The sequence below is a fragment of the Lutra lutra genome, chromosome X (assembly GCF_902655055.1).
Source record: "Lutra lutra chromosome X, mLutLut1.2, whole genome shotgun sequence".
Classification (NCBI taxonomy): domain Eukaryota; kingdom Metazoa; phylum Chordata; class Mammalia; order Carnivora; family Mustelidae; genus Lutra; species Lutra lutra.
This window is the reverse complement of record NC_062296.1, coordinates 78,377,002-78,388,659: the sequence shown is the minus strand read 5'-3', so window position 1 is coordinate 78,388,659 and position 11,658 is coordinate 78,377,002. Positions and strand designations below refer to the sequence as shown.

At 36.8% G+C, this 11,658-nt stretch overlaps 1 pseudogene; it reads right to left on the bottom strand.

Annotated features, from left to right (window-relative positions):
• Nucleotides 1-10,792: 10,792 nt before the first annotated feature.
• Nucleotides 10,793-11,395, bottom strand: LOC125092285 (translationally-controlled tumor protein-like; annotated as a pseudogene).
• Nucleotides 11,396-11,658: the final 263 nt, after the last annotated feature.

Here is an 11,658-nt window from a genome sequence, read left to right as displayed (position 1 = left end):
CGTGTCCTCCTTAATACCCACCACCAGGCTGACTCAACCTCCCACCCCCTGTCTTCTAAAACCCTCAATTTGTTTCTCAGAATCCAGTCTCTCATGGTTCATCTCCCTCTCTGATTTCCCCAAATTCACTTTTCCTTCCCTTCTCCTAATGTCCTCCATGTTACTCCTTATGCTCCACAAGTAAGTGAAACCATATGATAATTGACTTTCTCTGCTTGACTTACTTCACTCAGCATAATCTCCTCCAGTGCTCCTTCTCAGTGGGAAATGTGTTCTTTCAAATTTTTCAATGTATGATGATGCATATGCATAATAACAATAAGAAAGATAATATTAATAAAAAAATTTCTCTCAATTTTCTATTGGAAAAGTGAATGATTTTATATTAGCTAAGTTATTTATTTTGGAGTATATACAATAGGTTTTTAAAGCCTGTGTGTATGGGAGCATCTGGGTGCGACTCTTGGTTTCAGCTCACATCATGATCTCAGGGTCATGAAATCAAGCCCCATGTCCTCTGTCCCTCCTCCACTTGTGCTCTCTCGTGCATGTGTGCTCTGGTCTTAAAAAAAAAGAAAAAAGCTTTCTATATCCATTACCTTTTCAGTCATGGTAGTTATGGAGTCACAGAATATGTATTTCATTTATGGTGGCAACACATAGAGGAGTTTCATGCAATCTTACTTTATTCTGTTTATTTTGCTTTCCTGCTCTCATACTTTCTTCACAGTTGTGAAACAAATATTTGCACAATGGTGATAGTTTGTCACCTTCTTGTAGACATTTTACTGAGAAACAAAAAAAATGCCCCTGGAAAAATTGTAGAAAAGCATAATAAGCATTTTAATATAAACAGCAGGAATTCCTTTTGACTACACAATCCTTCTTATAAGAACTTCAGTCGAGTAATTTAAATATAAATGGAAATGAACCTTTAGCCCAAATTTTATGTGATTAAGATTGTAATCTTCAAGTAAGCTCTATGTCTCAGGTCTACTTTCTAAGTTACACCTACATAAACATACACAATCATACAATACTTGGGGATTATATTTTCTTTTATCATCTTTCATTGCTTTTTGGGGAGATTATCTTCTTCTGTTTTTGAGAGAGTAAACTATTAGGACAAAAATGGAATCTTAGAACTAAACCACATCATTGATCATGAATAAAAGCCTTAGCCATTCCAATTCTAAAGGCTTTAATTTGATCTCTTTCTCTGTTTCACTAACTTTAGTGTTAAGAGTTTCTCATGATTCCAAGGATATGTTTAAAGCCCTGTAAATCATAATCCAGCTCTCTCATAGCTTCTGACTGCATTTGGGTATTCCCTTTAGAATAGTGTACCATGCTCCTTAGGGGGATTGTGTAGAAGAGAGTAGAGATGGACTGGGTCATTCCTTTCCTTACCATTTGAACAACAGCTCAGAAGGAAACCTACCACTACTATTGCTAGGAGTTCTGGTGGAATGAACGTGGTAGGTTCGTGTACCTAGAGATGGTGTGTTAGCAGTGCCATCTTTGGAGTAGAAAGGATATAGCAGCAGCTCATTTTACATAGCCCCAATCTAAACCCATATTCACGCAGCTACTTATGTAGCACTATATCTATGAAGGGAAGGAAGTTCCTTACTTCATAAGCCACTTCCCTTTTAGATTTTCTTCTGAACACATTGGCTCTCTTCACACCATTAGGAAGTTCTTGTTAAAAAAAAAAAAATGAATTTTCCACCTCTGACTTGTGACTTGGACAATTTAAAATGTTGCAGCAAACTTTTAGTTGTCAAACTAAGTCATTAAGATGTAATGTACAGCATGGTGACTGTAGTTAATAATACTATATTGAATATTTAAAAGTTACCCAGAGAGTAGATCTTAAAATTTCTCATCACAAGAAAAAAATTTTCTATACTTGCTCTAGTGATCATTTCTCAGTATGTACAAATATTGAATCATTAAAAACTGTACACCTGAGACTAATACAATTTACATGTCCATTATACCTCAATTTTTAAAAAACCATAATAAAAGCAAGATAAGCATATAAAAATAAAATGATGTAAATATTTTTCAGTTAATCTTTCTTGGCTCTGGGTAGAATTTCTTTCAGACCAATTAAGGTAAATGGATATCTCTCTCAAATATCTTCATGAAAGGATTTGTTCTCTTTTCTGGGTCTCAGGAAGATTCTGGGAGGAATTGAACTTAATATATTTTCTTCAAGTCTCCTCATTATTGCTTGTTCCTTCTTTTATAGGACTCAAACATTTGATTTTAGGCCCTTCTTTGATTTCTCATTTCCCTCATTTCACACTTATTTTGACTCCTAGCCAGGTCTTAAAGGCTTCTTTCTTTAATTATTTCCAGAATCTATGCTTTTTACCCATCATTGTTAATAGATTCACTGTCAGGCCTTGTCTCTGGCCGTTTATCTCCCTTACACTAGCCTCACCAAAGTGAGTTTACAGCTTTAACCCATAGTAAAGATTGTGGCAAAAAACTAAATTTGCTACACATCAGGCTTAATGTAAATCTATTCAAACTTTTCTGTGTACTGCCTTTGTATGAAGGTAATTTATGCTCTCTTCCAATGCTATCCATCCATTGATGAATGTTTCCACCAAAAAAAAAAGAGTCTTGTTATAATCATTATATTTCCCCTGTTATACCCAACACTCATTCTCTCTCTCTCTCTCTCTCTCTCATAGTCTAAAAGTTTATATAACATGAATTTGGGATGAATAACTCTTCCTCTTTGATCTGCAGAACCTGTTATTGAGTGTGTTTGAATTGATATTTCTTGATACTACTTTTAACAATCCGAAAGTGAAAAAGATTTTTCTCATGATAGTCAGTGCCTTATCTTCCCGAATTGAAAGAATCGAGTTCTCTGGGAGAAGCCAATGACATTTGGACCAATTTCTTATCAGATTCTAGGATTAACTCTTACAAGTAGATTTGTTTCTCCGTGGATAAAACAAGTAAGAATGTGCTATTCAGTCTCTCAGCTTTCAGTTTTATGGGCCTACTGGGCAATTATTAATGGATTAGGAGAAGGTAAGCTAAATAAAACAAACTTCTCCGTTGTTACCAAGTACTTCTCTGTAGAGATAGCAAGGACCTTCACAACACTCCAGACGTGAGTGAAGAAGCTGAAGGACTAAAGGGGGCAGGATGATACAAGGGAAGTAAATCTTTTTCAGATGCACAAGAAAGTTAAAGGGCTGAAGAATAAAAAGGAATCAAAACGGAGAATGAAGGGGCAAACAGAAGAAGATAAAATTTCCAATTACATTATTAAAGGTGAATTGATACATTTCACATGGGAAATTTTAAATATGTTCCATTAATTTAGGAGAGCAATAAAATTCTGTCTCCATGTATTGTGATCATAAACAAACTCTAAATTTCCAACAGTTAGAATCTCCCTTTCACATGGGAAAAACTTATCTTACATTATTCATCAAGAAAATATCTCATAGGAAGTACCCATTGATATACAAAGAACCAAGGCATTTAAAATATATAAATTCTATATATCTGGGTTAGGTGCAGTGCGGGGAGCAAGATGTTTAATCTGACAATGCAGTCTGTGGACTAATTGATAATAATGCTAGAATTCTAGGAACGTAGGAAAGTCCTGAGCAAAGACAAGGGAGAGAAAGCTTCCTCACCAGTGTGGAAAAGTTGTTCGGGGTCTTTCGGGAATGACAATCCCGGCTTTATTATGTGATGCTTAGGGGCCCCATGTGCTCCTCCTGTAGTACCTCCCAGGGACACTGGGTCCAAACTCTAAGCTACAGCCAGGTTCCTCCTCTTGGGAGCAGCTTAAAACAGCTATCAAGTTCAGAGAGAGAAAAGGACCTTAAAGTTGGTCCCCGAAGAGAGGTGATTGTAGCAGCCATGGTGGAAACATTAGCAGCTGATTTAAGCGGCTTCAGTGGTTACATTGGAAAAGGTATAACAGCCTCTAGAAAAAAAAAAAAAAAAAAAAAACACCCATGGGTATCAGATTTAAAATGCACATCTTGGGGTGCCTGGATGGCTCAGTTGGTTTAGCATCTGTCTTTGGCTCAGGTCATGATTCCAGGGTCCTGAGAAGGAGCCCCTCAGCAGGGAGTCTGCTTCTCCCTTTCCCTCTGCTGCTGCCCCTGCTTGTGCTCTCTCTCTGAGTCTCTCTCAAATAAATAAATAAAAATCTTAAAATAAATAAGTAAATGCACATCTCAGGGCACCCGGGTGGCTCAGTTGGTTGAGCGTCTGACTCTTGGTTTTGGCTCAGGTCATGATTTCAGGGTTGTGAGATGGTGCCCCGTGTGGAGCTCTACACTCGGCACAGAGTCCACTTGAGATTTTCTCTTTTCCTCTGCCACCCCCCAACATGCTCTTGTCTCTCTCTCTCTCTCTAAGATAAATAAATAGATCTTTAATATATATTTTTTCTTTAAATATATATTTAATATTTTTATTTTATATTTTAATATAAATATATATAATTATATAAGTAATAAATTAGATAATTTTATATTTTAAATATATTTTTCTTTAAAATATATATTATATATAATATATATTTATAAACAATAAAAATGTGTCATACACACACAAACACACAGATGCATGTGAAGATAGATACTCTCCTTTTTCTTCTCTTTTACTCTTGTAAAACTGAATACCGAAGACTTAAGAAGAAATAACAGGGACTTAATTTATGCTTGTGCTTGAAATACTTGTAACAAGGGGAAAAAATAAAACTCTGGTTGTGGAGGTCAGGCAACAGAAGAATAAGAAACAAATGATGAGAGCCATGTGATGGGCTTAGCTTACTCTCTTCAGAGGGTTTCCAGGCCTTGTTACCATTTTGGGGCTGGAGACCCAGGCAGAATCCAGTGGACTTGGTAATTTGAGGGTCTTGGGAGACTGAGGTGACTAGAGTTTGGAGTATAGAGCATCAGAGGGGCAAGAACTTGTTTGAGCAAGAACTCCAAAGATCTGCAAAGGATCACACTAAAGTAACAAGCTGAGCACTGAACAGCCCATGCATGTGAGGAAAGTACCCAAGATAGCAAATGGAAAACCTAAAAGAATTAGAGGTGAAAGTGCTGGATATACGCTCAGTGCTGGGTGTGGTGCCTCTTCCCATCAGTTAGACTGGAAAACCTTGTGATTAATATGGCATTAGGTAGAATAGACAGGAAAGTCTTAGTAGGGAGGAATGATAGGCCCTATACTGAGTACTAATCTCCTCCTGCCCAACTAGTCTTAAAGGAAGATTTGAAAGGATCAAACTTAATGGTTTGATCCCAGAAGAAAATTGAAGACTATTTCAGGAATCCAAGAATATCCAGCTCCCAGCAAGGCAAGAATCACAGTGCCTATAATTAAATCAAAATTTACCAGGCATGTGAACAGGCAGAAAAATAAGACCCACGAGGAGGAGATAAATCAAAACGGACCCGGAACCAACAGATATTTACCCCATTTGTATCTACATGTATGTCCTCATTAGATGGTCTTCTAGATGCTGTTCTCTACGTTTAGCAGTATACAAATGTGCTAGCGGTAACTGAATATAGTGGGTCTTAGTTATCTGAGTGTTCATCAGCAGAGTCCCTCTTTGGTTGTATTATAGGAAAATGAGAGTGAGTACAGCAGTAAAAATGTCTGCTAATAAATAAAGAATTATGCATATATGGCCTTTACTTTGTTGAAGATATTTCTTCTATATTCAACTTGTTAAGTGATCTTTTTTTATCCTAAATGGACGTTGAATTTTGTCAAATGCTTTTTTGACCTATGTTAAGAAGATACGATTTTTTTTATCTTTCATTTATTATTGTGATGTATGACATTTGTTGATTTGTATATATTGGAGCATTTTCACTTCCTCTGGATCAATCCCACATGATCATGGTGTATGTTTTTCAAAATGTGCTGCCGAATTTGATTTGCTAGTATTTCATTGAGAACCTTGACATCTATGTTCATCAGGGATAAAGGCCTGTAGGGTTTTTTCCTTGGTATAATGTCCTTATCTGGCTTTGGTGTCAGGGTAATGCAGACCTTATGAAAATGAGTTTGGGAATGTTCCCTCCTCATCAGTTTCTTGGAAGAGTTTGGGAGAAGGATGGACAGTCCTAATCACTTAGTAATACATGCATCTATCAAATCATTATGTCATATACCTTAAACTTATACAGTCTTTTCTGTCAATTCTATGTCACTAAAACAGGAAAAAAGAAGAGTTACATGATTAGCTCTCCCCAACCTCCCAAACCCTTCCCTGCTTAACACTCGTGTCTGTTCTATTGGTCTTGCCTGATTGTCACAAGCTGCAAAGAGAAATTGAAACCATAACTCAAAACAATTGCAAAAGCCCTTCAGAAATGAATGACTTGACTAATAAAGGATCAATAGAGTACATCTGAAATAAAGATAAAGCTCTCAGAGGGTTCTTAGAAATAATCCTCTTTAAAAGCTTTAACTTTAAAAGCCATCTAAAGTTGAAAGTGAGGTGGAAGATGTCTTATTACATTATATAATTCTACTGAAATTGCTTAGCAAAAAGAAAATTTGGACTTCGTTCATTCTTGGTTTTTCAAAGAAGTATGTCAGAATTGCAACCAAATTCTAAGTGTTATTTATAAAATCAAATAGACATATTTTACTCATTTTTAGTTACTATGAAGTCTAAATTAGAGGCTTTTTTTCTTAGCTTCCCAGTATTTGTATTTTAATTTTGGTCTTGTTTTATTTATTTTTTGTTAAGATTTTATTTATTTGAGAGAGAGAATGACAGAGAGTACTAGCAGAAGGCAGGGAGGAGAAGAGGGAGAGGGAAAAGCAGACGCCCCACAGATCATGGAGCCCAATGTAGGACTTTATCCCAGGACCCTGAGATTATGACCTAAACTGAAGTCAGGCACTTGGCAGACTGAGCCACCTAGATACTCCTTAGGCCTTGTTTTAAATGGCAATTGAGAAAGAATTAGTATCTAAAATTATCTGGGGGAGAAGTAAGAGCATGGTTGTGAATTCACTTCCCTGAGAAGGTATGACGGCTTTCTATTTTTCATTCTTCCAGAGGTGAAGTCAAATGAAGCTGACAGTACTACCAACTGTACTGATTTTTGTAGTAACAGCCAGAAGGAAAGATGGGCCTATCTGCCATGAGAAGTAGCTTAAGAAGTGCTAGTACCCTTGCCAATTTTGTTTTTCTAAATATTCAGACTTCAATGTTTATGGTAATCTATTAAAAATTCGACTCTGCTAATTTCTGATTTTCTCTTCATTAATTTGTTCCTTTGGTATTAGGTTTGTTTTATTGACTTTTTTCACCTCAGGTTAGTAGCTTGGTTAACTATTTTTCTCTCTCTTCAGAATTTTTTTCTTATTTACCGATATAAGGATATGAACTTCCCAGTGAGTTTCAGTTGCTGCATCCAAAAGTTTTGGATATATGCAGTTTGGGTTGTCATTTAGTTCTAAATCATCTTAAATTTCCCATTATGGATTCTTAGGAGTCATTTAGGAGGATGTTATCACATCTCTAGGTTCATTGTTTTTGGTCCATTTTGATTGTTGATTTCTAGTGTGCGATATACTTTTTCTGGACTGCTGAGTTCTGCTGTAGTTGAGCACTTACTGTATTTTTTATAAAAATATACACAATTGAGAAGAATATGTGTGATTTGATTGTCACGTGTGTGATTTGATTGTCATTCTGTAACTATGTGTGTAGTCAAGCTTGTAAATGTTCTGATTCAAGTTTTTAAACTTTCTTGTTTTTTGTGCCCCTGACCTTAGGAGTTCTGATAGTCATTTTAATGTTTCCCACAATTATTGTGAATTTACTAAATTGTCTGTGCAATTTTATGAGTTGATGCTTAACACATTTCAAAATGATTTTGTTTAGTGAATAAAATTTCTGTCTTATTTTCTAGATAAACCACTCCATTTGTCAGTGAGCAATGATATCCCACATCATACTGATGATTTGTTTTACCTAATATCTACATTTTTTAAATTTTTAATTGTTTTGGTGTGTATTTTCCTCTTCCCTTATATTCAGCCTACGAAAGTTGTTTTCCTCTGTTTGTTTTAAATCCATTATGAGGATTTAAGGGGAGATTTTGAGACTTTCATATCACCTAGGCTTTTAATTTAATTTTGTCAACTTCTGTTATTTCCTTCTCTGGAGCAGTGTGCTTTCTAGATCCCCTTCTTCTTCCCTTTTTGGCTTTATTGAATTTGCTTCTTTTCATCTTCTGTTTACAAATGGCTAATTTTCCATTCTGTTCTAATTTTCTAATATTCTCATTTTTATTCTGCAGATGACTCTTAAATTTTCAAGTATTTAAATTCTGACAATTTTCTTTAAAAAAAAAAGATTTTATTTATTTGAGAGTGAGAGAGAGAGCAGAGAGAGGAAAGAGGGTCAGAGGAGAAGCAGAATCCCTGCTGAGCAGGAAGCCGGACTTGGTACTTGATCCCGAGACTCGATCTCGGGACTCCAAGAGCATGACCTGAGCTGAAGGCAGTCCCTCAGCCAACTGTGCCACACAGGTGCCCCTAAATTCTTATAATTTTCTGATGTGTAATTATAACTCTCCAGCAAAAAGATAGTCAACATGGTTTTATTACTGTCTACCCTTTCCTCTTGGCTTTTCAAAATCTAATGCTGCTGCTACTCAGTATTTTATTTAATTTAAGATTTTATTTATTTATTTGACAGAGAGCTAGAGAGAGAGCACAAGTAAGCAGAGCGGCAGGCAGAGGGAGAGAGAGAAACAGGCTCTCTGCTAAGCAGGGAGACTGAGGCGGGGCTCGATCCCAGAACCCTGAGACCATGACCTGAGCTGAAGTCAGCCGCTTAACCAACTGAGCCACCCAGGCGCCCCTACTCAGTATTTTAGTTACAGATTTTTATAAGCTTGATAAATACTTAAATTTCACAATGAGTTTCCTGAATTTTGTTTTGCTCTGTTTACCATTGCTTCTTGTGTCCTGTTATTCGTTCAAGTTTTTTGTTGTTACTGTTGGAACACATCTTTTACTAGCTCTTTCAGAAAGTGTTCGTGAGTGGTAGTATGTTTGAGTTCTGGTATGCATAAAAATATTTTTATTTCTCTCATTCTTTAATGAGAGGTACAACTGTATATTCAAAATTGTTTCTTTTATCTCTTCTGATCTTCAGCTGTCTTCACAGACTTTTTATTTGTAATGTTTTTGACTAGAAGCCTACTGCCAATTTTAAAAATACAAGTAATTTGGCTTTTCCCTCTATCCTTGGTCTGAAATTACACTCATTATGTGCCCAGGAATGGTTTTCTTAATTTTGCTTTGCACTGTAGTTTTTGGCCATTTCAATCTAGACTATTATGAATATTTTCAGTTTGGAGAAATTCCTAAGCAGTGTATTTTCTCTCAATTATTTCTATGATGTCTTTTTGAAAGTCCTTTTTTATGGATATTGAAAATTCTGGACTTACTGTGCAACCCACTTAACATTTTCTCATACTTTTTAGAATGTTATCACTTATTCTATATTTTGAGAGGACTCTTAATCTCATTTTTCAGAGTTTAAATACTATGTTTAATAATGTAAAAATTTCATTTCTGCATATATTCATTATATATTAATACATACTGTTATTTAAATATCCTTGCATATGGGTGGAGCCATTCGACTCACTCTGGACTTTATATTGGGCTACATTTCTAGGCCTGTACTCTTCATTTTTCCTTATCCTTCTGCATGCTCTTTTTCTTAATCAGCCATCCAGACACACAGCCACTAGATGATTGGAAACTGGATTCCTGAGTCATCATTTGAAGGAGAGTCTTCTGACCAGGAATGTCTACATTGGACTTAAATGAATGAGAAATAAACATTAACTGGGTAAGTTATTGAGATTTGGGAGTTATTTCCTGAAGCACATGGTATTCTTTGGTGCAGATAATATACCGCAATAGGTAGTTTAATGCTAACATATGACAATATTAGATAAAATTAAAAATCTAACATAATCTTATTTGCACTTTTTCTTCTTACCCCGTGGTTTCAGACTTTACTGTCTTACAAGAATGGTGTAAAGTTTGCTTACTTGCTTGTGCCTTTACTGTAATTATCACTATATAATTCAACACCAAACACAATTCATTACTCATTATAAGCTTTCCATAGCTGCTTTAAAAATGAAGTAAGGGTATTCTGTATCTTAGGAATAGACTTTTAAGCTTCTATAAAATCAATATTTCAAGTAAATTTATTCCATTTGAGAATTTGAGTTTTTTTTTTTTTTTAAAGATTTCATTTATTTATTTGACAGAGAGAGATCACAAGTAGACGGAGAGGAAGGCAGAGAGAGAGAGAGAGAGAGAGAGGGAAGCAGGCTTCTTGCTGAGCAGAGAGCCCGATGCGGGACTCGACCCCAGGACCCTGAGATCATGACCTGAGCCGAAGGCAGCGGCTTAACCCACTGAGCCACCCAGGCGCCCCGAGAATTTGAGTTTTTGCCATATGTACATTTTGTAGCCTTCTTAGAGATTATTTTACAAACTGGTGTATCTGTGTGTGTTTTTGAACTTAAATGCATTCTTATTTTAGACAACCTCTGGTACATGGTTTTTTTCTTAAAAACGATACAGATGTAGTGAAAAGAAGGGTCATCTGTACCCCAATGTTTATAGCAGCAATGGCCACGGTCGCCAAACTGTGGAAAGAACCAAGATGCCCTTTTTTCAAGGGGGAAAAAAAAAAAAAACAATGCCTCCACTCCAGATAAATCAAGGTCAAAATAAATGAAGAGCTCAAGATGACATCAGTTCCATTCGTCTAAGTCCTGGTGTCATATGGATGAAGAGCAGCAGTCAGTAATGACAACAGGTGATACATCCAAAGTCAGAGCCAAATTCATTAACATTTTTCCATTTCCACACCATCCTTAAAGAAAATCCTGTGTGGGGTCCTGCCATCCTCAGAATAGCCCTGCAGAGCAACCATGCCCTCTCGGTCCATGTTTTCATCAGGAAAGAACTGGTAGTTTTTGCAGTTAGCAAGGATGTGCTTGATGTGTTTTGCAGCCCCTGTCATAAAAGGTTTTACTCTTTCTGGCTGCTGTTCTTCAAGTTTGCCTTTGACTGATTTGATGTAATCTTTGACGTGCTTCTTGTAGGCTTCTTTGGTGCAGCTGGTTTCTGTAAGTGATGGTTTAGGACAGTATCACCACCAGTGGTGACTGGGCTTTCTGTACCCTCACCCTCAGGGCCTCCTGTGGAGGTGTTTCCACCAATGAGCGAGTCATCAGTGTTGCCCTCTCTCCTCCTGACCATCCTCCCCTCCACCTCCAGGCACAGCCCCTAAGTCATCTCCCAGATCTTGTAGATGGTGGACAACATCTCATCCTAGCGGATGAGGTCCCAGGAGGTGATCATGGTGGTGGCTGGAGAAGAAGGGTGATGGTGCTAGCTTAGCAGAGCTGGGAGCTCTGAGCAGACGTGGTGCAGCATCCGGGGGGGGATAGGGAGGAGTGGGCAGAAAAAAGCTACAACCAGGTGTATTTGATTAACTCTCACCTCTTGAATTGTCCATTATATGGAATTTCACTGTTCCATAATTTAGAGAGTTCAAGGTGATAAAATATTTTTAAATACTTA